A 25,840-nucleotide genomic window follows, 5' to 3' on the forward strand; every position below is an offset into this window, starting at 1 on the left:
ATGGAACTGACAGGAAGACTGAAACTGAGGTCGTTTCATGCCAAAACCATGGAGAATGTGCTCCTCGCCTGGGGAAAACACGGATGATCAGACCCTTCTCTCCCCACATGCCCAGTTTGCTCCTGTACCACTATCATCACACCGGAAACACGGACGTGTCATTTTCTCATTACTCCTCTCAAACATCACCCCATTAGCACCCGTGCAGAAAAGGGTGTCTGCGCCCTCACCTGTGTGAGCTGAGACCACACCCCCTGTGAAGGTCTGTACTTCCACGGTGCCGCCGTGCTGAGGGGAATCACGCCTGAAACACACAGAAGGGACGGGAAAAAACAGTGAGCAGCCAACGCACGTTTACCAACATCTATCAAAGCCTTTTTCACAGCGACTTCGGAGGTTTTTAAATACACCCAAATCAAAGGCTGAAAAGAGTTACAACAGTAAGAAAAGCTCACGTTTCGAAAAATAAAAGCAAATCACGTTTTGCGAAAAAGGAATTTCCTAAAGACCAAAGCTTCTGGCTGGAGGAGAAGCCCTGAAGTGAAGCAAAAAAAAGTTTAAGACGCTCCAGCGCACTGAATGGAGCGCTCACAACAAAGCAGAGCGCGCTCACATCCAGAAGCCCGGAAAGGGGTTGGCTCCGCTCTGCCGCGAGCGCGGACCCAGTCCCAGGAGAACGCACCGCTCCCCGGGCAGCGCCCCGGAACGCCTCCACCTGCAGCGCGGGACACTTCCCCAAACACCAGAACGGCGGCAGGAAACATCAGAGGAGAAGTCAGAAGCGAGCAGGACCGCTCCGAAGAACCGGGCCCCGGAAACAGGCGGGCTAAACCCACCGAGGCCCGGAAGTGTTTCCCCAGTGAAGGAAACTCCCTCACCAGGGTGCAGCCTTTGATTCACTCCTTCCTCCACAACAGCTTCGCAGGACCCGAGCTAACCAGACTCCAAGACGCCTGAACTCTTGACCCCCGGCTTCACTGCTCTCTCCCAACTCCTTCCAACAGACTGACCCCGCGTGACCCCTGACCTCTGCCCCCGGCTGCCACTAACCCTAAGCTAGCCCCGCCCCCTCCCAGACTCCCACCCCACCCAACGTGCGCGACCGACTGGGGGAGGGGCCCGCGCGTGCGCGCCTGGAGGTGGAGAGAGCCGGCTGCGCGCACCGCCCGGGGGCTCCCGCCAGAGCCCAAACCCACGCACACAAGGGTCGCAGGCTGGGAAGTCTCTCATCCCTACCCGTCAGGGAGCCCCCCACCACCTGACCGCGAAGGGCTGACATAAGGGAGGGTTCGTGCCGCCGGGTCCTGGTTACTGACTGGATATGGTGGGCGCGCGCGCGCCGACTCCTCGTCCCACGCCCCCCTTCCTCTTCCCGCGCGCCCCTGGGGGGGGGGGCTGGGGTTGGTGGGCGGGCAGGAGCGCACCTGGGTCCGTCCTCTCAGGGCTCGCTCGCTCGCTCAGGCACGCGTGCGCAGACGGGCGGGAGGGGAGAGGAGATGCGCCCGGGCCCTGTGCTGGCCGGCCTGGCCCCCCTCAGCCTGTCTCTATGGGCGCGCGCCGACAGCCTCGCGCACCGGCCCCGGGGCCCCGGCCGAAGGTGCGCGCGCAGCACCCCGGGAAGGTGGGAGGAGAGGCGGTGGCGGAAAGATGCGCGCGCAGTCACCCGTCAGGGGAGGGGGAACTGTGGAGCGTCCGCCATCTTGTCTCCCTCTCCTTACCTGCGTCCTCGGGGGCGTGCGCTCCACCCCCCCTCCCGCCGAGGAGGGGGGAGGGCCCCCTCTTGGCTGCCGCCTTCGCGGCCTTTAAATTCCCCTGGGGCCCGCGGCTACTTTCACCGCCTTGCTTCCACTGCCTCCTCTCGCGGCACAGAGATGCGGGCGGTGGGTGGGAAAAATGGAAGACGCTACTCTCAGCGAACCGCCGCCGCCGCTTCCGAGGCCCCACCAAAATGGCCGCCGCCGTCTCGGCCGCCACCACCACCACCAGCACCACCACCACAGCTCACTATCGCTACCGCCGGCGCGGCCCGTCCTCTCGCGAGAGACAGTAACTGGAGGTTGGGGGAACGGGGAGGCTCGCGTGCTAGCGTAGGGCGCTGCCTGAAGCGCAAGGCAGGCTGGGTGATGTAGTCGCCTTGGCGGCTCCGCGCCTGCCCCGCGGCAAAGCGTCTTTATCCTCCGCTGGAGAAAGTGCCCGTGAAGCTGCATTGCGGCTGCCAGTTCGGAGCAGTCCCCGTTTTTGAGGAGATCACCCAGAGCGCCGAAGCTGTTTGTCAGCAAGTTGGTAGTAGAGCCTGGGCCTCTGGATTGCCCCTGCAGCCCACTTGAACAGAGAACGGCTTCGTTTTCCGCCAGGGGGGTGGTCCCTCCGTGCCGTTCGTTGGCCAGCTTCCTCCGCGGTGCCCCCACCCCAGAATAGAAGAGTAACGGTCTCCTTCTACTGAGACCACTTTATGCACTGATCCTCTCCTTGAATCCCAACAAACTCCATTTTACAAGTGAACTGAAGCTCCTCGATGAACCAGGGACAGCGCGCAGCAGGGTTCAGAGCCAAGCGGTCTAAACCACAAGCGTCCACGTGCCAAAGACGCCGACTCAAGCCCGCCTTGGAGCCCTGATGAAGTTCTGCTTCAGAAACTCTTCACTCAGTTTCGTTCTCCCCTGCTTTACTCAGAGAGCTGATCCTTCTCTCCGCGTCACCTACTTGAAGATCTGTTCTTCTTACAGCGAAGGTCAGGGGTTGAAAACTGAAGAACGTGAGCCCGTGAAGCTAGCAGGACATTGTATGCTAATTATACTTCAGTAAGAAAGTCAGTGTGAAAAAAAGAAAGAAAACTCAAGTACCTGAAAGAGCCACGGAAGTAATATAAGTGAAGAGGGTCAGGTGAGGAATGAGAGGGACCCGAGAGTATACCTCTGTTGCGCAAGAACAGCCACTATTCAAACCACTGTTTTCCAGTGGTCGCCCAGCGGGCCAAAATACATCTAAGGGTCAAATTCAGCCACACGTTGCCCATTTGCTGCCTCTGGCCTATGCTGGAGCCTCGAGGCATACAGAGGGACTCAGGACAGATTATTTGATTGAAGAAGTGGATGAATGTCCACCCATTTAGGCCCAGGTGGGGGTGGTGGGGGTGGTTTTTTCCATACCAAGCTTACATATTTCTGAGACCCCATCATAGAGCCACACTGAGCTCCCAAGAGATCTCCCATTTCTTGGCCTTCCCATAAACCATTTCATGCTTTTTCAGCTATTCTTCCTTCAAAATTCAGCTCAAGGGTGACAACCCCCAGGTGATCCCATTTGACCACACCTAGGCTGCTGCCTTTACTGTTGGCTCCCAAAGCCTCCTGGGTTGGTTTGTTTCTTTTTTTTTTTTTTTAAGATTTTATTTATTTGTTTATTTGACAGACAGAGACCACAAGCAGGCAGAGAGGCAGGCAGAGAGAGGGGGGGGGAAGCAGGCACCCCGCTGAGCAGAGAGCCCGATGCAGACCTTGAGACCACGACATGAGCTGAAGGCAGAGGCTTTAACCCACTGAGCCACCCAGGCGCCCCCCTGGGTCCTCCTGGGTTTCTTAAAGCACTGATTGCATTATATCTGGATTCGTGTCTGTCCACCCCACCCCCAAAAGTATTAACCCCTTGAGGATAGGAACATGGTTTATACATGAAAATCCACGAAGCCAGTCTCAGAAAGATTATTCGGGAAACTTATTAGTGTGAACTACTTGTATTATAATACTTGGTTAAAAACAAAAATAACTGGTATTGGATTCATGAGCTCAAACTGAAAATAAGCCCCAAATCTCTCTTCTGTTTCTATGACTATCACCCCAGAGCCAGCCACCATTATCTCTTGGTTGGATTATTCCTGACTGGCTTCCCCACATCCACTCCTGTTTCTCTTTACTCCATTTTCCACATAGCAACCAGAGTGACCTTTACATATAAATAAGATCACGTTGCTCTCATACTTATGACCCCCGAGTGGCATCTTAATTCACTTAAATTATGTATCTTAAAATCTCCATAGGACAGACATTATGTTGAAGAAGCCAGACACAAGAGAATTGACATATGATCCCATTTATATAAAGTTCAAGAGCAGACAAAACTAACTCCGTGGGGCGCCTGGGTGGCTCAGTTGTTAAGTGTCTACCTTTGGCTTGAGTAATGGTCCCGGGGTCCTGGGATCGAGCTCTGCATCAGCTCCCTGCTCCGTGGGAGGCCTGCTTCTCCCTCTCCCACCCCGCCCCTCCTTCTCTCACTGTGTCTGTCAAATAAATAAATAAAAATCTTAAAAAAAAAATAACCGATGGTGATAAAAATAATACCCATTGAGAGAGAGGGCTTTTACCTGGGAAGAGACACAAGGAGGATACTCGAAATGTGTATCAGGCGCTGGTAAATCACGGCCCAGAGGGCAAGTCTTGTACAGCCCCAGGTTTCATACAGCCTGCCAGTTAAGAATGTTAACAAGTCGAAGTGACAAGCCTTACGCTTACAAATGGTTGAGGAGCAGTCAAAGGAAGAAAACTCTTGTGACACATGAAAAGCAAATGTACATCAAATTTCACTGTAACTAAAGATTTCTTGGAATCCCACCATGCCCACTGACTAACATGGCATCTATGTCTGCTCTCCTATTACAGTACTATAGCTGAGTAGTTGCAAGAAAGGCCCTCGGCCCACAAAGCCTAAGCGATTTTCTGTCTGATGCTTTACCAAAAATGTCTGCTGACCGCTGTTCTCTGTCTTGATCTGGAGGAGGTCATTTCCAGATCGAGATAGATGTGAACATTCATTGAGCTGTGTACTTAACATTTGTATATTTTGTGTACCTCAAAGCATGTATCTTATACTTCAATTTTAAGAATAAATACCCTACAGGATATGACCCTGTCTACTTATTTTTTTAAAACTTCGTTTACACCTTGCTCACTGCACTGAAGCCACCACGTCCTTCTCCAAACCATCAAGTTCATTTCTGCTTCCAGAGCCTGCCTTTTTGTTGTTTCTTCTGTCTGAAAGTTTTTCTTCATGGCTAGCTCTCCCTTTTCATGAAAGTCTCAGTTTAAATGTTGCCTTCTCAGAGAAGTCCCTGACTCTGAACAGCCCTACTGCCAGTCACTCCCTATTCCATGCTTTCTTCACAACACTTACGTGGAAATTACTAATTTATCTGATGCTTGTTTATTGTCTGCCCTCCTCCCGTCTAAAAGATAAGCTTCCTGAGAGCAGGGACATTGTGCTAGGGATTACAGTCCTCTGGATAACATTTCAGACAACCCTGTAAAAAGGAGATTATTCCATTTGACAAATGAAATTTCAGTTGAATGGAAAGTGAGTGTTGAAGACCGAATATTGTCAAGATGTCCATTCTTCCCAACTTGATCTACAGATTTGGGGCGATCCCTATAAAAATCCCAGCAAGTTATTTTGTGAATATCAACAAACTGATTTTAAAAGTTTATACCTGGGGCACCTGGGTGGCTCAGTGGGTTAAGCCGCTGCCTTCGGCTCAGGTCATGATCTCAGAGTCCTGGGATCGAGTCCCGCATCGGGCTCCCTGCTCAGCAGGGAGCCTGCTTCCCTCTCTCTCTCTCTCTCTTTCTGCCTGCCTCTCTGTCTACTGTGATCTCTCTCTGTCAAATAAATAAATAAAATCTTTAAAAAATAAATAAATAAAAGTTTATACCTTAGGGGCGCCTGGGTGGCTCAGTGGTTAAGCCGCTGCCTTCTGCTCAGGTCATGATCTCAGGGTCCTGGGATTGAGTCCCGCATCGGGCTCTCTGCTCAGCAGGGAGCCTGCTTCCCTTCCTCTCTCTCTGCCTGCCTCTCTGCCTACTTGTGATCTCTTTCTGTCAAATAAATAAATAAATAATCTTTAAAAAAAAAAGTTTATACCTTAAACTTTAGAGGCAGAAGAGCCAGAATAGCCAAGATATTATTGAAGGAGAACAAAGTTGAAAGACTTCAAGACTTACTGTAAAGCTGCAGTAATCAAGAAAGCATGATACTGGCAAAAGTATAGACAAATAGGTCAAAAGAACAAAAAGATCAATAGAGAGCCCAGAAGTAGACCCACATTGATATGGGCAACTGATCTTGACAAAGGAGTAAAGGTAATACAATGGAGCCAAAATACTCTTTTCAGCAAGTGAAGCCAGAACAGCTGAACGTGCATAAGCAAAAATATTAATCTAGACACAGAGCTTACACCTTTCACAAAGATTAACTCAGAATGGATTGCAGACCTAAATGTACAGAGCAAAACTGTGAAACATCTAGAAGATAACATAGAAAATCTAGATGACCTTGACTGTGGTATTGATGCCTTTTAGAAACAATAAGAAAAGGATGATCCATATAAGAAATAATTGGAAATCTGGGCTTCATTAAAATTAAAAAATGTCCCTGTGAGTGCTCGCTTCAGCAGCACATATACTAAAAATGTCCCTGTGAAAGTCAATGTGAAGAGAATGAGAAGACAAGCCACAGATTGGGAGAGAGTATTTACAAAAGACATCTGATAAAGGACTGTTACTCAAAATATTCAAAGAACTTTTAAAACTCAATAAGAAAACATTAAAAATGGGCCAAAGACCTTAGCAAAGAAGACATACAGACAGCAAGTGAATGTATGTAAGGGTGTTCCACATCACGTGGCATCAGGGAAATGCCACCTAAAACAACAGTGAGATACCACTACACATCTATCAGAATGACCCAAATTCGGAATGTTGACAACACCAAATGCCAACAAGAATGTGGAACAATGGGAACTCTCATTCATTGCTTTTGGGAATGGTATAGCCAATTTGGAAGATGGTTTGGTGGTTTCTTACAAAAGTAAACATACTCTAACCATACAATCCAGCAATCACACTCCTTCTAATTCCCAAAGGAATTTTTTAAAAAACCTACATCCACACAAAAAACTGCAAATGGATGTTTATAGTGCTATTCATAATTGCCAGAACTTGGGAGCAACCAAAGTGGCTCTCAGTAGTTGAATGGATAAACCGTGATACATCCAGACAGTGGAATATTATTCAACACGAAAAGGAAGTGAGCTATTGAGACACACAGAAACATGGAAGAGGGGGGTGCCTGGTTGGCTCAGCCAGTTAAGCATCCAACTCTTGAGTTTGGCTCAGGTCATGATCTCAAGGTTGTGAGATCAAGCCCTGCATTGGGCTCTGCCCTGGGCATGGGGCCTGCTTAAGATTCTTTCTCCCCCTCTCCTTCTGCCCCCTCTCCCCCATAATTCCCTCTCTAAAAATTAAAGAAAAAGAGAGAGAGAAACATGGAGGAAACTTAAATGCATGTTATCAAGTGAAAGAAGCCAATCTGAAAAGGTTACATACTGTATCATTCCAACTGTAGGACATTCTGGAAAAGGCAGAACTATGGAGACTAAAATAATCAGTGATTGCCAGGGGTCAGTGGGGGAGGGATGAATAGGAGGCGAGAAGAGAGGATTTTTAGGGAAGAAAATACTCTCTCTATGATACTGTAATGGTGGATACACATCGTCATATATTTGTTTAAACTCATAAAATGCCAACAGTTAACTCTAAGGTAAATCATGGACATTGGGTGATTAGACTGTGTCAATGTCGGTTCATCAGTTGTAACAAATGTCCCACTATCATGAAGGATGTTGGTAATAGAGAGACTCTCATGTGTGGGGACCGGGTGTATCTAGGAAGTCTCTGTGCCTTTCCCTCAATGCTATCAATGCAATATGATTCTAAAAGTTAGCTTTAATTTTTATTTATTTTTTGCTTTAAAAGATTTTATTTATTTGACAGAGAAAGACACAGTAAGAGAGAGAATACAAGCAAGGGGAGTGTGAGTGGGAGAAGCAGGTTCCCCGCTGAGCAGAGAGCCCGATGCGGGGCTCGATCCCACGACCCTGGGATCATGACCCGAGCCAAAGGCAGATGCTTAACAACTGAGCCACCCAAGTGCCCCCTAAAATAGACTTAATTTTAAAAAATTAAATGGTGCCCATCTTTTTAGACCCTCTTCCCATCACCTTCAGAAGACAGGAAGCCAGGCCAGAGTCCGAAAGGGTTGGACCTAGCCTTGTGCTACTAATTCCTTGCTATGTCATCTTAAGAAGCACCTCACGTCTCTGAGCCTCACTTTTCTCACACGTATAAGAGAGATAGAGTTACTGATGTAAAATTGCTTTGAAAGCTCCAAAGAGAGGGGTGTACTTTGGATCCATATTTCAGTCTCAAACTCCTGGCTCTTCAGGTCAAGTTAGTTTTAAGATATGATTTACAGGGTGTTTTAATGTTCCGAGTGTTATTAATACTTTAGGCAGAAGAATGAAAGCTCCTACTTGCCACAGACCCCGCCATTCCTAATTGTCTTGCTCTAGGTAACTTCATGCACTTATCTTATCTGTCTGGCTCCTGAGCGTAGTTGAATCTGCAACTTCTTGTTCCTGCATTTGGGTGGTAGTGGGTGTGCTCTCCTGACCAGCATTTTCCCTGCCCACTGAGTGTCAGGGCCTATACTGGGTTAAATGGGAGAGACAGGAGAGATGATAACACAGTCTCTGCTCCCAAGAACTTAGCCTCACTGGGGGTGATCTTTGAGCTTGGTGAAAATCAGGGTAGTGTTTTGCTGTCACAAGAGAAGGTGGTCAAGGGTCAGATCAGATCAAGTCGGTATCAGGGAGGGCTTTCTAGATAAGATGTCATTGGAGACCGACCTTGAAAAATTTAGGCACGAAGGGTGGGCAATCCAAGAAGATGACACAGCTGCAACAAGGCTGAGGGTTGTGGGGATGGCGAATAGATCATAGGGAGCAGATTGAGATAGACAAGTCACCTGGAACCAGGCGGCCAAAGGCCCAGCATTCTTGGCAGTGGCATTCGTTTGGAGGTGACAGGGAGCTAGTGAAAGTCGCGGAGGTGGGATGGGCGTGGTCCAGGCTCCACTAGAGGCTGGAAAGGGAGATTCCAGAGCTGTCACCCAGTTGTAATGGGGGCTATTGACCAGGAGGTGGCAGTGGAGTTAGAGGGCGAGACCTTGCGGGGGCTGCCTTAGCAGGACTTGGCGCCCGGCGATTGCTAGTGATAATGATCCTCTAAACAGCCGTTCTTCTTGCCTTCTGTGAAGCCTTTCCCAGTCTCCTCCTACCTCCCTGCACGCCCCTTCTCAGTCTCCCTCACAGGCCGCTTCTTCTGGACCCGTCCATCAATTGTAGGCGTTCCTCAAGATTCTGCCCTCCATTGCTTTCTCTTACCCAATACATCCACAAGGGCAGAGGCGGATACCCTGAAGCTAAGAAGTTTAAGCTTCTGGACCCCTTCTTTACAGGGGCCCGCCATTGCTAGAAGTATCTGGGGGCTATAGAACAGTCTAGATGAAGTGGAGAAGCCCATCTGCAACCAGAAAACATTTACATGGAAGCTTTTCTGGTGGCAACTAGACTTAAGGCGACTTAACTTGCCTAAAGAGGTCTCAGAAGAAAAAGGCATTTTGTCATGATGTCATTGTGCATTCCAATGACCATCTCTTAAGCCAGACATTTGCCCCAGCTCAGAATTTGTGTTCCCATCTGTGTAACTCCTGGGTTCCTCCAGGCCTCCCAGCCGAACCACAGAATCTGCTCTGAGGAGATGACACCACCATGCCCCCAGGTGCTTAAACTAGAAACGAAGACGTCACCCTCCCTTTCCCTCACGTTCCACATCTGGCCACCAAGTCTTGTCCATTACATCTTAAAGATTTCTATATTCTTGGGGCACCTGGACAGCTCCGTCGGTTGAGCCTCTGCCTTTAGCTTGGGTCATGATCCCAGGATCCTGAGATCGAGGCCCGTCGGGCTCCCTGCTCATCGGGGAGTCCGCTTCTCTCTCTCCCTCTCACCTTCCCCTTGCTTGTTCTCTCTCTCTCTGTCAAATAAATAAAATCTTCTAAAAAGATTTTTAGAATGTATTTCTATATTCTCTTTTTAAAAAATATTTTCTTTATTTATTTGACAGAAAGAACGTGAGCAGGGGGAGCGGCAGAGAGCGAGAGAGGGAGAAGCAGGCTCCTTGCTGAGCAGAGAGCCCGATGGGGCTCCATCCCAGGGTCCTGGGGTCATAACCAGAGCCAAAGGCAGAGGTTTAACTGGCTGAGCCACTCAAACGCCCCCAAATTTCTATATTCTATTTCTCTCCAGCCCCACACTTGATCCTTAGCCCTTGATGAGCCAGCCGGCTGCTCCTAACCCTCCCAGCAAATCAAAGCTCCAGAACTCTGGCCATCCACACCAACCTCCTCATCGGTCTTCCTGTGGCCAGTCTCTCTCCCCCTCCCCAAAGTCCCAGCTCTTCTGGAGGTTCCGTTTCATTGGGGGTGACACGGGAGCACGCGGAAGAGAGAGTGGCAGAGGCTGACTCAAGTCCCGCATCGGGCTCCCTGCTGAGCGGGGTCCTGCTTCTCCCTCTGCCAAATAAATAAATAAATAAAATCTTCCAATTTTCGTATATGTGCTGCCGAAGCGAGCACGATAAATAAATAAAATCTTAAGTAAATAAAATCTTTGAAAAAGGAGAGAGTGATAGAATGTCAGGGCTCATGATATACTAAAGCAGGTGAAGAGGGGCAGAGATGGGGGGCAGGGAAAATGCCATTTTATTTATTTTACTTTTTAAAGATCTGATTTATTTATTTGATGGACAGAGAGAGAGAATACAAACAGGAGGGAGAGGGAAAGGGATAAGCAGGCTCTCTGCAAAGCAGGGAGACCAATGTGGGCCTCGATCCCAGGTCCCTGGGATCATGACCCGAGCCAAAGGCAGACACTTAACGACTGAGCCACCCAGGCGCCCTGGGATATGCCATTTAAACAAGGTGGTCTCTGGGGGCTGTGAACAGAGACCTAAAGCAAGAGCCAGGGAAGACTTGGCTAACTGTTAAGTGGACAGAGTCAGTCTGCAGCTCTGAGTCCCTCCTTTACACGGCTCCTGGGGCAGTCTTTTCTGAGGCCACCGGAGCCCCGCCTGCCGGTCCCCCCAGAGTCTCTCCCCGCACTTGCAGCCACACAGGCCTTCCCACTGTACAGGCTCTTTCTCCGCCCTGAGCGTTCTCACACGTGGGTCTCTTTCCTCTCCACCAGCTCGGAACTTACAGAAGTTTCCAGGACCTCTTGCTGACCCTCAGACTAAGTTATATCTCCTGAAAAATTCGGTGCTTTGTTGTCTCTCAACACTTTTAACTCTAGGCATAATTATTGGAGTTTCTGGAGACTCACAGTAAGAGAAGGGGTCACAACTGTCGTTAATTTCTGTGTCCGCGTCTATACCCATGGTCTGGGGGAGTGACAGGCACATACACTGGTAGGTCAGAGTTGGGTCACGTTTGCATATATATATGTATATGTGCGTGTGTGTGTGTGTGTGTGTGTGTATAATAAGAACCCGTAGGTGTTTAACTCCCGCAGAAACTGTAATAGTGACAAACACCAGCCTATGTTTTCACGTGGATTAACTCATTTAGCTCTCAAAACAACCTAATGACAGTAGATTATCACCTCTGTTTTATAGATGGTAGAAAGGATGGTTAAGTAACTTGCCCCAGTGACGCAACTGGAAAGCAGCAAGAAGATCGGGGCTTGAACCCAGAGAGACTGACTCACGGCTGTGCCCTCAACTGTGGTGTGGGACAGACGGTCAGATCCAGCTCCGAGCAGTGCCAGGCATTATCCTAGGCCCAGGGGAGATAATACTGGAAAAACAAACCAGTAAAACACTTGAAGTTCCAGCTTTTATCAAGCTTACATTCCTGGTGAGGGAAGACCAAGAACAAACACACTAAGTCGACATATAAAATAATGACAGGTAATGTGTGTTAGGGAAGTAGAAAGCAGGGTTCGGGCAGGGGAGGTGCTGTTTTAGACAAAGGCGGCCTGGCAAGGCCTCTCTGGTGTTGGTGACATTTGAGCAGAGGATGCTTGGGGGAGAGAGCATTCCAAGTAGAGGTAAATAAGTACAAAGACTCGGAGGCTGGCCCAGCTTATCCCAACAGGAAACATCCAGGAGGCCCAGGGGACTGCAGGGAACTGGGGAACTGTCAGCATTGAGATGGAGAGAAGGGCCGGGCCTGGACTGGACAGGCTCTGAAGGCCAAGCTCAGGAGTTCAGATGGGATTCCAAGTGTAGCAGGAAGCCTGTGAGCAGAGGCTAGTGTCGAGAAGGACTGTAGGGGTGAGGCCCCGGGGGCAACTGCTGCAGTCCAGGTGAGAGGAGCAGAACGGGAACCTGGGAGCAGAGTTGCCAGATTCAGCAAATAGCTCTTCCGGGGGGACCTCTGAGCGGAGCCTCTGCAAGGCAGCTGTCAAGTGGCTGAGATCCCTGGAGGCCTGGAGAGGGTGGTGAGCTACTACAGCCCCTCTCTCCTCTCTAGGAGGACTGGGAACTTTTTTTAAGGAAAGATTTTATTTATTTGTCAGAGAGAGAGAGAGAGAGCGCACAAGCAGGGGAAGAGGCAGGCAGAGCGGGCAGAGGGAGAAGCAGGCTCCCCGCTGAGCAGAGAGCCCCATGCAGGGCTCGATCCCAACCTGAGCCGAGGCAGATGCTTAGCCGACTGGACCACCCCGGCATCCCTAGACTGGGAACCTTCGCGAACACAGCCAACACAGTGCGGGGACCTTGCGGGTGGGATCCTGTCGTTCTTAAGCAAGCACGCCAATCCAAAACACCCGCAACCCTCCAAGAAGGCAACTAAAATCATGACGTTCTGTTCCGGGAAGGGGGTGGAAAGACAGGCACTCACACACGCTGCGGGGGCTGGGGTGTGTACATGTACGCAGTATTTTTTAATTTGGATTTTAAATGAGATTTTATGTATTTATTTGAGAGAGAGGAAACACAAGCGAGGGTGGCAGAGGGAGAAGGAGAAGCAGACTTCTGGCGGAGCAGGGAGCCCAACTCGGGTTTGATCCCAGGATCCTGGGATGGTGACCTCGGCCAAATGCAGAGGTTTAACCTACAGAGCCACCCAGGTGCCCCTGATTTGGCTTTTTAAACGATTGTTTCTTAAAAAGAAAAAAAAAAGTTGTAAATTTAGAATATATCCTTTGTCCCAGAGACCCCTGGGTGGCTCAGTAGGTTAAGCATCTGCATCTGGCTTGGGTCCTGCTCCCAGGGTCATAGGATCGATTCCCACGCTGGGCTTCCTGCTCTTCAGGAGCCTGCTTCTCCCTCTCCCCCCTGCGTGTGCTCTCTCTTGCTATCCCTGTCACTTGTTCTCTCTCTCTCTCTCTCAAATAAATAAAATTTTTTAAAATAAAATAAAATATGTCCTTTGTCCCAGACATTCCACTTTTAGAAACTTATGCTAAGGAATGAGGGGCGCCTGGGTGGCTCAGTGGGTTCAGCCGCTGCCTTCGGCTCAGGTCATGATCCCAGGGTCCTGGGATCGAGTCCCACATCAGGCTCTCTGCTCAGCAAGGAGCCTGCTTCCCTCTCTCTCTCTCTCTGCCTGCCTCTCTGTCTACTTGTAATCTCTGTCTGTCAAATAAACAAATAAAATCTTTAAAAAAAAAAAAGAAAGAAACTTATGCTAAGGAATGAATCAGAAAAATGAGCAAATGTGCAGGTGTGAAGATGTCCAGCACAGCATTATTTATAAAAGCAAAACAATTTGGACATGCCATGGAGGTTTTAACAACAGAAAAACAGGCAAAGAAGCAGCAGTTGGGAGGCAAGGAAACGCAAATGACCAGTAAGTATATTGAAAAGATGGACCACCTCATGAATAACGGAAAAGGGGAGAGTGATAACTATTATTTCACAGAGCAAAGAGGACTTCACCTGTATCTGTAAAGTTGCATTTATTTTGACAGTTTTGCATCCTAACAAAGCAACTTAGTGTTCAGATCGTAGTCTTAAAAAGGAACTAGGAAGGGCTGGTTGCCGAAAAGGCCGAGTCTGTGACTCCGGCTGAAAGGTACAAGGTAAGCCTGCGGTATCTCATTGAGCCAGGAAGCCACGAGTTTTTCAAAGATTAATGAAGTCTTATTGGAAAGACACAAGAATCTTCACTCAGGGCCAACTCTAAGACTACTGAAACCTCAAAAGGAGAATATCAACTGTCCATATTGGCCTTGGTCCATTGAAGTTTTCACAAGAGAGTAAACCTGAAGTACTGTATTCTAAAACAAGGTGTTAGGATAAAACACATTCCATTTTGTTGTCTTATTAACTAAAAACAAGGAACCAAAAAATTAACAGAACACATGTTTACTAATTCTAGGATATAAGTACACAGGTGTTTGTTTTAGTTTTCTTATTTTTTTAAAACTTAAAAACAATTTTATTTTCTTTAAGTTTTTTTTTTATTTGTTTGTCAGAGAGAGAGAGTGCACAAGAAGGGGGAGAGGCAGGCGGAGGAAGAATCAGGGACCCCGCTGAGCAAGGAGCCCCAGGCAGGGCTCGATTCCAGGACACTGAGATCATGACCTGAGCCGAAGGCAGCCACTTTTAACCAACTGAGCCACCCAGGCGTCCCAAAAACAATTTTAAAATAATATTTCTAGGGTAGAGGTCACATAAATGTTTGCTTTATACTTATTTTTTTATTTTTTTTAAAGATTTATTTATCAGAGAGAGAGGGAGAGAGAGCGAGCACAGGCAGACAGAGAGGCAGGCAGAGGCAGAGGGAGAAGCAGGCTCCCTGCCGAGCAAGGAGCCCGATGTGGGACTCGATCCCAGGACGCTGGGATCATGACCTGAGCCGAAGGCAGCTGCTTAACCAACTGAGCCACCCAGGCGTCCCTATACTTATTTTTTTAAAAATACATGTACTTAGGGGTGCCTGGGTGACTCAATTTGTTAAGCATCTGCCTTTGGCTCAGGTCATGATCCCATGATCCCACTGAGCCACCCGGGTGCCCCAAGACAGACAAAATTTTTAAAAGAATATACCCCGAACTATTAAATACGACATTTTGTTAAGGGTAAGAAGGCAAAAACTGTCATCTTCTCTTACTCATGTGCTTCTATATTTTCTTTAAAAAAATTTTTGCAGTGAGCAAAATTTGCTTCTTTTTACATTGCTTCTATTTTTTAAAAGATTTATTTATTTATCTGAGAGAGAGCATGAGTGGGAGGGACAGAGGGAGAGGGAGGGAGAATCTCAAGCAGACTTCCCGGCTGAGTGCAAAGTCAAAGTGGGGCTTGATCTCATGACCTTGAGATCACAACCTAAGCTGAAACCCAGAGCTGGATGTTCTACGGACTGTGGCCTCCAGGTGCCCATAGTGCTTCTTTTTTCAAAAAAGATTTTATTTATGGGGCACCTGGCGATTAAGTCGGTTAAGGTTAAGCATCTGCCTTGGGATCAGGTCATGATCTCAGTCAGGGTCCTGAGATCAAGTCCTGCCGTGGGTGCAGGGAGTCCCCAGCTCAGCGGGGAGTTTGGGTCTCCCTCGACCCTTCCCCCTGCTCATGATCTCTTTCTCACTCTCTCCCTCTCCCTTTCTCAAATAAATGAATAAAATCTTTAAAAATATATATTTTTGAAGATTATTCGAGAGAGAAAGAGCATGCACAGGCCTGCACTAGCGGGGGAGGACAGAGGAAGAGAGTCTTCAAGCGGACTCCCCACTGAGAGCAGAGCCTGATCTGGGGAGGTGGGGGTGGGGCTCGGTCTCACAACCCATGAGATCATGACCTGAGCAAAAAAAACCAAGAGTCAGACGCTCAACTGACTGAGCCACCCAGGAGCCCCTTAGGATTTTATTTTAAGTAATCTCTACATCCGGGCACTTCGAAGACGTCTGCCTTTGGCTTAGGTCAAGATCCTCGGATCCTAGGATTGAGCCCACGGGTCCGGCTCCTTGCTCTCAGGGGGCCTACTTCTCCCTCTCCTCTTGGCTGGTGCTTTCTCTTTTTACTATCCCACAACAAATAAATACAATCTTTATTTAAAAAAAAAAAAAAAAGGTAGGGACGCCTGGGTGACTCAGTGGGTTAAAGCCTCTACCTCGGCTGAGGTCATGGTCTCAGGGTCCTGGAATCGAGCCCCGTATCCGGCCCTTCACTCAGCAGGGAGCCTGCTTCCCTCTCTCTCTCTGCCTGCCTCTCTGCCTACTTGTGATCTGTCTGTCAAATGAATAAATAAAATTTTAAAAAAGCTAATCTCTAAATCCAACATGGGGCTCAAACTCACAATCCCAAGATCAAGAGTCATGTGCTCTATGGACTGAGCCAGCCAGGCGCCCCACATGGCTTCTTTATAATTTATGAACTACCCTCCAGCTTCACTGAGATGTCATTGACATGTAATACTTTGTTTTGAACTTCTTCTTTTTTTTTTTAAAGATTTTATTTATTTATCAGAGAGAGAGAGGGAGAGAGCGAGCACAGGCAGACAGAGAGGCAGGCAGAGGCAGAGGGAGAAGCAGGCTCCCCGCTGAGCAAGGAGCCCGATGTGAGACTCGATCCCAGGATGCCGAGATCATGACCTGCGCTGAAGGCAGCTGCTTAACCAACTGAGCCACCCAGGCGTCCCTGTTTTGAACTTCTAAAATACATTTTTAATTTAATTTTTTTAAGTAAGCTCTATGCCCAGCATGGGGCTTGAACTCATGACCCTGATATCAAGACCTGAGCTGAAATCAAGAGTCAGACACTTAACCAACTGAGCCACCCAGGCACCCCTAAAATAGATTTCTTTTATTACAGCAGTAATAAGTGTTTGCTGTTTATAAAAAAAAATAAAATCCAGTATTAAATATAAACCAGAAAGTATGTCCTTCCCTTTACCCTTTCAATTTCACTCCTGAGAAGTAACTGGTGTTAACAGCTGTCTGCATTTGCTCAGGAATTTTCCATGCATATGTGTGTCTTTTATGCCTGCAAATGATATCATACTATATATATTGTTCTGCATTTGTCTTTTTACACTTAATGTATGTGTAACATCTTTCCAGGTTAATACATACAGACATCTCTTAATTTTATTTTATTTTATTTTTTTAAGATTTTACTTATTTGTCAGAGAGAGAGCGAGCGAGCACAGCAGGCAGAGTCGCAGCAGAGGCGGAGAGAGAAGCAGGCTCCCCACGGAGCAAGGAGCCCGATGTGGGACTCGATCCCAGGACTCTGGGATCATGACCTGAGCCGAAGGCAGCTGCTCAACCAACTGAGCCACGCAGGCATCCCTTACTTTTATTTTTTAATATTTTATTTATTTATTTGACAGAGATCACAAGTAGGCAGAGAGAGAGAGGGGAAACAGGCTCCCCGCAGAGCAGAGAGCTCCATGTGGGGTTCCATCCCAGGACCCTGGGATCATGACCTGAGCTGAAGGCAGAGGCTTTAACCCACTGAGCCACTCAGGCGCCCCAATCTCTTATGTTTAAACAGTGGCTGAGTACTCACTTGTGTGGCTATACCATGGTGGGTAGCTAATTTTGTGTTGTGCTGTGACGGCAATCTTGTACACTTATATCTTGGGCGGTATGGTGAATCTATAAATTCTTTTTCCTTTTTTTAAAAAGTAATCCTTATGGGGGCGCCTGGGTGGCTGGGATCGAGCCCCGCATAGGGCTCTCTGCTCAGCGGGGAGCCTGCTTCCCTTCTTCTCTCTCTGCCTGCCTCTCTGCCTACTTGTGATCTCTGTCTGTCAAATAAAACCTTAAAAAAAAACCCCTCCATTTTTATTCTAATTTCTTTTTTAAAAGGTTTTATTCATTTATTTGACAGAGAGATAGAGGCAGGCAGAGAAAGTGGGAGAAGCAGGCTCCCCGCTGAGCAGTGGGCCCGCTGCGGGGCTCGATCCCAGGCCCTTGGGATCATGACCTGAGTCAAAGGCAGATGCTTAACTGACTGAGCCACCCAAGCACCTGTATTGTAATTTCTTTTGATACTACTCTTGCTGAAAAGATAGTCTATGCACAGGGTAAAAAAATAAATAAAACAGGGACGCCTGGGTGGCTCAGTTGGTTCAGCGGCTGCCTTCGGCTCAGGTCATGATCCCAGCGTCCTGGGATCGAGTCCCACATCGGGCTCCTTGCTCGGCAGGGAGCCTGCTTCTCCCTCTGCCTCTGCCTGCCTCTCTGTCTGCCTGTGATCGCTTGCTCTCTCTAACAAATAAATAAATTTTAAAATAAGTAAATAAATTAATAAAACAAAAATCCCTATGGTACGCAAGGTGTAAAGTAAGAAGGAACTCTCCCTACCCATGACTTCCTATCTCACCCAGTCCCCGCTTGCCTTGTGAGAGACTGTTGTTCTATGAATAACATTTTATATGTATGGATAATGGATAGTCCCCCCACCTAACTTTTTTACACAAGTAGTAGTGTATGGTACATGCTCATTTTTTTTTAAAGAAAGGACTTCAGGTATAAAGAATTGGTTTAATTAAAATCCTTAATCTGTGACACATTGTTACTTTCTGTGCATGACCCTCTTTTATTCATTTACTTGCTTTATGTTTTTATTTGTTCATTTATTTATATTCTTAGGTTTTTTTTTGAGTGAGAGAGTGTGTGTGGACACGCAGGGGTGAGAGAAGGGACAGAGGGAGAGAGAAGCCCAAACAGCCTCCATACCTAGTGTGGAGCCTGACCGGGGCTCGATCTCATGACACTGAGATCATGACCTGAGCCGAAATCAAGAGTCGACTTAACCGACTAAGCCACCCAGGTGCCCCTATATATTTACTTATTAATATTAAGATCATATTGACAATAATTCACATCTTCTGATGACTTCTACCTCTATCCTATTCAAGCTGCTTCTCCCCTCTACAAACCAGGAAGCCACTATCTTGAATTTAGTGTTTATTGGTTTTTGCCTTTAGTTCTGTAGCTTTTTCCACAATATGATGATGAAACAATATGTTGTTTAGCTGTAGTGTTTCTGAATTTTAGAAAAAGGATATCGTGGTGTAGGTAGTCCTTGGCTTCCTGTTTTCTTTTTTTACACTCAGTATCATATTAATAAAAATCTTGGTTTTGGCTCAGGTCATAATCTCAGGCTCTGCACTCAGCACGGAGTCTGCCTGAGATTCTCTCCCCTCTCTGCCCCTCCTCTCCCCCCATATGCACTCTCACTCTCTCTCTCTCAAATAAATAAATAAGTTTTAGGGGCGCCTGGGTGGCTCAGTGGGTTAAGCCGCTGCCTTCGGCTCAGGTCATGATCTCAGGGTCCTGGGATCGAGTCCCGCATCGGGCTCTCTGCTCAGCAGGAAGCCTGCTTCCTCCTCTCTCTCTGCCTGCCTCTCTGCCTACTTGTGATCTCTCTCTGTCAAATAAATAAATAAAATCTTTTTAAATAAATAAATAAATAAATAAGTTTTAAAAAATCATCCATATGGTATGTGTGGCTATGATTCATTCAAATTTCACTCTGTAGTATTTCTTTTTTTTTAAATTTTATTTATTTATTTGACAGAGATCACAAGTAGGCAGAGAGGCAGGCAGAGAGAGAGAGAGAGGAGGAAGCAGGTTCCCTGCTGAGCAGAGAGCCCGATGTGGGGCTCGATCCCAGGACCCTGAGATCATGACCCGAGCTAAAGGCAGAGGCTTTAACCCACTGCGCCACCCAGGCACCCCTCACTCTGTAGTATTTAATTTGGTCTATGTACCTTCATGTACTTATCCATTCTCCTGTTGAAGGGCAGTTGGAGTTCTTTCTGTTGTTGTTGGGATTTTCTTTTTGCCATTTATTCACAGCTGTTATGAATATTCATATATTCATATGAATATATCATGTTAATATAGTCATATATTCATAGGAGCACACATATAAGACTTGCTCCTGGATATTTGCCCAAGAGTGGAACTGCCATGTTTCAAGGTATGTGAGTGTTCCATTTTACAAGAAAATGATAAATTGCTTTCCAAAATGGATATACAGTCCTGCCAGCCATGGGCAGGAGACCTACGGCTCTTCTCCAGCACCTAGTGTTACCTGACTTCTTAGCGGTTGCCACAGACTGCATATAAATCGATGTGGCATCTCATTGTATCTCCCTGATTACTGGTGATGCTGAGCATCGATCCCTTCATGAGATCTTCAGCCACGCTTCCTTTCATGTGCATTTTCAAGTCTTTTACCTATTTTGTTTCACTGGTTTGTTGTTCTTTATTGATTTGCATCTTGATTTCATTACTACAGCCTTGAAACAATCCTGGTACAGAAAACCTTTTCTCTTTATTCTTCCGCTGCTTGCCCCTTTACTTCTCTCTCTATATATAAAAATAAATATATTATTTATTTGAGAGAGAGAGAGAGCATGAGCAGGGGGAGCAGCAGAGGGAGATGGAGAAGCAGACTTCCTACGGAGCAGGGAGACTGATTACGGGTTCAATCCCAAGACCCCAGGAGAGTGCCCTGAACCAAAGGCAGACACTTAACAGACTGAGCCACCCAGGCATGTGTGTGTGTGTGTGTGTGTGTGTAAAGTTGACTTCTTCAGGTAATCTTTACACCCAATATGGGGCTTGAACTCATGACCCAGAGATCAAGAGTCATATGCTCTTCTGAGTGAGCCAGCCAGGCACCCCCTCCCTATGTATTTCTTAATTGACTTGTTGAATTTCATTTTTTAAAAAATCCTGTTGTCCCATTTGCAGCACTGTCTCATACTTTAAAAAGCCGTGCTGGGGGACGCCTGGGTGGCTCAGTGGGTTAAGTGTCTGCCTTCAGCTCAAGTCATGATCCCGGGGTCCTGGGATCGAGCCCCGCATCGGGCTCCCAGCTCAGCAGGAAGTCTACTTGTCCCTTTCCCACTCCCCTGTTGTGTTTCCTCTCTCGCGCTCTCTGTCCAATAAATTTAAAAATCTTAAAAAACATATCTTTAAAAAGTCGTATTGGTCCACTCACTGTGTGAATGTCAAATGATGTATTTTCTCTGTCTCTTATTTTGGACACTGGAATTGTTTCCGTTCCCTTCGTTCTAGAAAGAATGCTTCAGTGAGTATCTTCGCGTGTATGAAATCAGTATTTTTTTCATCTCTCTCTATTGCGCACTAACCAGCCTGCTCTGCGGCCAGCACAATGGGCCTAGGCGCCCTCATTCCTTATTCCTCACCGTGTTCCTCCCCATGTGCTCCCCGGGAGACCGTCAGCGGCTCCTCGATCCCCCAAAGGTTGTGGTCAGCGTCTTCCTGAAGTTAAGGTTGGGGTGGGGAGGTTTGGGGTAAAATAAACTGATTTCCTTAGACAAGAAAAATTGCTTCGTTTCTAAGTGGTTCCCGGCTCTTCATACACATTTCCTCGAAGTCCTCCTGCACCGCCCCCAGCCCTGAGGGGTTAGCGTCCTTTGGCCTGAAACACTAGGAGGCTTTGGTTCACACAGAATTTTAGAGACCGCAACAGGGGTCCAACCTTGGGTTATCCCAGCAGGCCTTGGGAAATCTTTATTGACGAGTGTGAGTACATCAACAAACACGTGTGAACCGATTTTTCTCCTTTCAAAGTTTTAAACATTTCTACCGCAGGTGTCAACGAGCTCATTGTTTTGTTAATGAAAAAAGTCAACATTCATTTGCATCCCTGAGGACCTCTCCTCCTCATTCACAGTGGGGCGGGGGAGGGCAGGAGCCCGTGTTAGGGAATGAGTTAGAGACCGCAAGACCTAGTCTGCCATCTGACCTCGGCCCCTAACACAGGCGACACCTTGGTCCCTACATATTATCATGCAGAACCTTTCCAGAATAATTACCCTAACAGCAGCTATTTCCTGGACAGCTGCCGTGCGCCAAGCCCTATGGGAGGCCTTTTCTTTTCCAGCAGCTTTGAATCCTTGAAGTCCTGTGAGGTCTGAGGCCTTGTCCCCCCCTTTTTTTTTTTCCTTGTCCCTTTTTGAGAGGTTGTGGTTAACTCTTGGACTCAGAGAGCTAACTAGCCTAAAGTCACGAGGCGAAAAGGCTGCAAAGCACGGATTCAAACTCCTATTTTTGTACGACCCTAAACTCTGCCCGTCTTGAATTTTTCACCAAGTCTGAAAGCCCTTTTCATCTTCGTGCCTCGCTGAACTTCCTTACAAAAGGGGCGTAGCTGTACCAGCCTTGCCGGTCTGTGTAATTGGGAGAATAATTATACTCTTTTTATTCAATAGGCAACGCGAGTAGTCCGTGCTGAAGGCAGACTAATATTCACAGTAATTCTAACTACTTTTATTTGTTTATTTTAAAAGATTTTATTTATTTGTTTGACCGAGAGAGACACAAGCGAGAGAGGGAACACAAGCAGGGGGAGTGGGAGAGGGAGAAGCAGGCTCCCCGCCAAGCAGGAAGCCCAAGGCGAGGCTTGATCCTACGACCCCGGGATCATGAGCTGAGCTGAAGGCAGACGCTTCACAGCTGAGCCACCCGGGCGCCCCAATTCCAACTACTTTTTAGAACTCACAACAGTTCCACGGAGACAGACTTAGATCGGGTTTCCCATTTTGCAGATGGGGAGACTAAGGTTCAGGAAGGTGAAGTCCTTTGCTCAAGAGGCGTTGCGGACTCTGGACTTGCTGGAGAAAGGGTGGCAGGCAGTGAAAGAAGGCGAGAGAGGGCTCCTCCAAGACCGGCGAGGGCTCCCTCCAGGACCGAGGAGGCATTCTGGGAGTTGGGAGGAATTGGGAAAAATACCTCAGTCTTACCCACCACCGCCCACAGCCAAATGCCAAACATGTAGAAAGTGCCCCACAGATGCCTGTCACAGTCTTCCCTTTGATCCGTAGCCAGCGACAGCCACACATGGCCTCTGGCTGATCCCCCGGGCCGCCCAGCACATTTCCACCTCAGCCACTAGGCACTGCTGCTCCCTCGGCCAGACGGAGCACTCCTCTCCCCAATTCTTGATTTTTGTATTTTTTAAATTCTTCTCGTGATATTTAAAATGTATGTTTGCATGAGAGTTACACATAAACATGTTTTTCAAAGATTTTATTTATTTATGTTATATATTAAGAGAGAGCACAAGCAGGGGAGCAGCAGGCAGAGGGAGAAGGAGAAGCAGGCTTCCTGCTGAGCAAGAAGCCTGATGCAGCGCTGGAGCCCAGTATCCTGAGATCATGACCCGACGGGAAGGCAGATGCCTAACCGACTGAGCCACCCAGCCACCCCAACAGATGTGTTTCTTTTTTCTTTTTAGATTTATCCATTTATTTGACAGAGAGAGAGATCACAAGTAGACAGAGCAACGGGCAGAGAAAGAGGAAGAAGCAGGCTCTCCGCCAAGCAGAGAACCTGACACTGGGCCCGATCCCAGGACCCTGGGATCATGACCTGAGCCAAAGGCAAAGGCTCAACCCACTGGGCCACCCGGGCGCCCCTCTCACCTTCATTTTTGAAAACTTAACAATCCATCACAGAGAGCCTTCTCTGTCTCCCACATTTGCAAAGGCAGACACACCCCGTTCTTTTTGACATTTCCATGTTTACGCACTGATGATCCTACAAGTGTATTTAACAGATCCTTGTGGATAGATATTTGGGTTGTTTCCAGTCTTTGTGCTATGATGAACAGTATTTCTGGGAACATCCCTTGTCATTATTATTGTTATTGCATTACAATTCATGTACCATACATTCCAACCCTTTAAATTATACAATCCAGGCATTTTTGGTATATTCACAAAGTTGGGCAGCTATTACCACCTAACCTACCTATTTCTGCGGAACATTCTTGAACACGCATATTTATGGCTTTGTACAAAGGGGTCAACAGAAGGCAGTTCTAGGGTGTGGGTGCTGGGCTTTGGGGAGATGATTCCTTCCAATGGGAAAAAAAGGTAGGCTTATTTGTCATCCATGAGTAAAATCTTTGGGATTAGGGGCTTGGGATCACCACATTAGCCCATGGCCAAACTGAGCCCATGGCCGTGGCTGTGACTGCCCAGTCCATTAAAGAAAATCAGGTGCATCTGAAATTTCATACATTGGATTTGCTTAAAGCAGGCCCGGCTCCTAAACATCCCAGCTGAACAGGCTAATGATGGGAAATGCTCCCAGCGGCACCTGTACTGTAATGTCTCAATTCCTAGACCGTGCTGTCGTTTGGTCCTTTATTTTTTTCTAAAGATTTTATTTATTTATGAGAGAGAGAGAGAGAGAGAGAGAATGTGTGTGTGTGTAGAGGCAGAGATAGGGAGAAGCAGACTCCTCACTAAGCAGAGACCCTGATGCGGGACTCGATCCCAGCACCCTGAGATCAGGACCTGAGCCAAGCGCAGACACTTAACCGACTAAGCCACCCAAGCACCCTGTATGGTCCTTTAAAAAGCTAAATTGAATAATGTCATTCCTCTGCTCCAAAACTCTCCAGAAAATTTTTTTATACAGGTACAGCCGAAATAAGCTTTGGAATGGCTAGTGCCTCTCTCAGAGAAGCAGCCAAGGTCCTTACAAAGGCCTCGGGGGCCCAGCGCGATCTGGTCTCCACTTACCTCCTCTCGAATCTCACCTCCACCAGCTCTGCCTCTCGCCCACTCTGCTCCAGGCCCCTCGGCCCTCCGGCTGATCCCGCGGCCCACCAAGCACACTCCTGCCTCAGGGCCTCTCCGCCGAGAGCAGGCCTCTCCCAGATGACCGCACGTTTCCTTTTCTCACTGTATTCCCACCTCCGCTCCCTGGACAACCCTCCGAGAAACCTTGAATCCATCTACATAAAATAGCACCCCAGAACTTTCTAGCCCAAACCCTACTTTTCCCCCCAACAAGTATTGCCAACCCACATGTATTTGTTCCTTTACTCTCCGTCTACCCCCTCTAGAATTTTAATCTCCCAGAGCGGAATTACCTTTGCCCTCTCTGCTCACTGTCACATTGCTAAAACAGAGTCTGATACACAGTAGGTAAACAAGTATTTGGTAATGGAAGAAATGAAGGAGTAGCTTTCACTGAGGCACAAACCAAAGGTGATTAAAAAAACAAAACAAAACAGTGAGTTAAGCGTCCACCTTCTCAGGTCATGATGCTCAGGTCATGATCCCAGGGTTCTGGGATTGAGCCCCACATGGGGCTCCCTACTCAGTGGGGAACCTGCTTCTCCCCTGTGTGTGCGTGCTTTCTTTCTCTCCTCTCTCTCTCTCAAATAAATAAATAAATAAAGCTTGGGGCGCCTGGGTGGCTCAGTGGTTAAAGCCTCTGCTTTTGGCTCAGGTCATGGTCCCAGGATTCTGGGCTCGAGCCCCACATCTGCTCAGCAGGGAGCCTGCTTCTCTCTCTCTTTCTGCCTGCCTCTCTGTCTGCCAAATAAATAAAATCTTTAAAAATAAATAAATAAATAAATCTTAAAAAAAAGAGAAAGAAATGGAGAGCAGGGCGAGAGGGGAATGAGCAGATGTTTGAAAAGGGAATTCACAGAAAACAAAGACACAGAGGACTTGTAAGTGTCCAGCAAGATGCTCAGCTTCACTCAAATTTAAAAGAAATGCAGATTCAAACTTCTATGAGTCACCATCTTTCACCTATGGGATTGGCAAAAATCAAAAAGCTTGTTAGCTCTCCGTGTTAGCAAGGGTGTGGGGAAACAGGTCTTCTCTTATGATGTTGGTGAGAGTGAAAACTGGCAGCTGGTACAAGGTTTGGACAGGACAATGCAGCAGCATCTAGATGTTGAAAGCATGTACTCTTCGACTCAGCAATTCTCCTCCTAGAAATTTATCCTGCAGATGCATTTGCTCACGTATACAAAGAGGCGGGTAGCCGCTGCAGCACTCTTTGTTCTAGTAAGACTGGAAAGAACACAAATATCCACGAATGGAGACTGGTTAAGTATATTACGGTAGAGCCTTCCATAGGAATGCTATAGCCTGCAAGAGAGTTACTTTAGAAAAACAGCATACGGAACAGTATGTACTATTTGTAAACATT

General features: G+C 47.5%; 1 protein-coding gene across 4 annotated transcripts in view; it reads right to left on the reverse strand.

The window, feature by feature from the left end:
- Positions 1 to 1,798, reverse strand: part of LOC122895832 (helicase SRCAP-like) — a 32,633-nt gene extending 30,835 nt beyond the window's left edge. For 3 of the 4 annotated variants that reach the window (XM_044233577.1, XM_044233578.1, XM_044233575.1), the window contains exons 1-2: positions 1,719 to 1,798; positions 231 to 304 (exon numbers count right to left, since the gene is read on the reverse strand). The gene's annotated coding sequence lies outside the window, so the exon portion shown is untranslated. Of the gene's footprint in view, positions 1 to 230; positions 305 to 1,424; positions 1,538 to 1,718 lie in introns of those variants that run through there. The other variant, XM_044233576.1, reaches the window with a different exon arrangement.
- Positions 1,799 to 25,840: the final 24,042 nt, after the last annotated feature.

Source organism: Neovison vison, chromosome 14 (assembly GCF_020171115.1).
Source record: "Neovison vison isolate M4711 chromosome 14, ASM_NN_V1, whole genome shotgun sequence".
NCBI lineage: Eukaryota > Metazoa > Chordata > Mammalia > Carnivora > Mustelidae > Neogale > Neogale vison.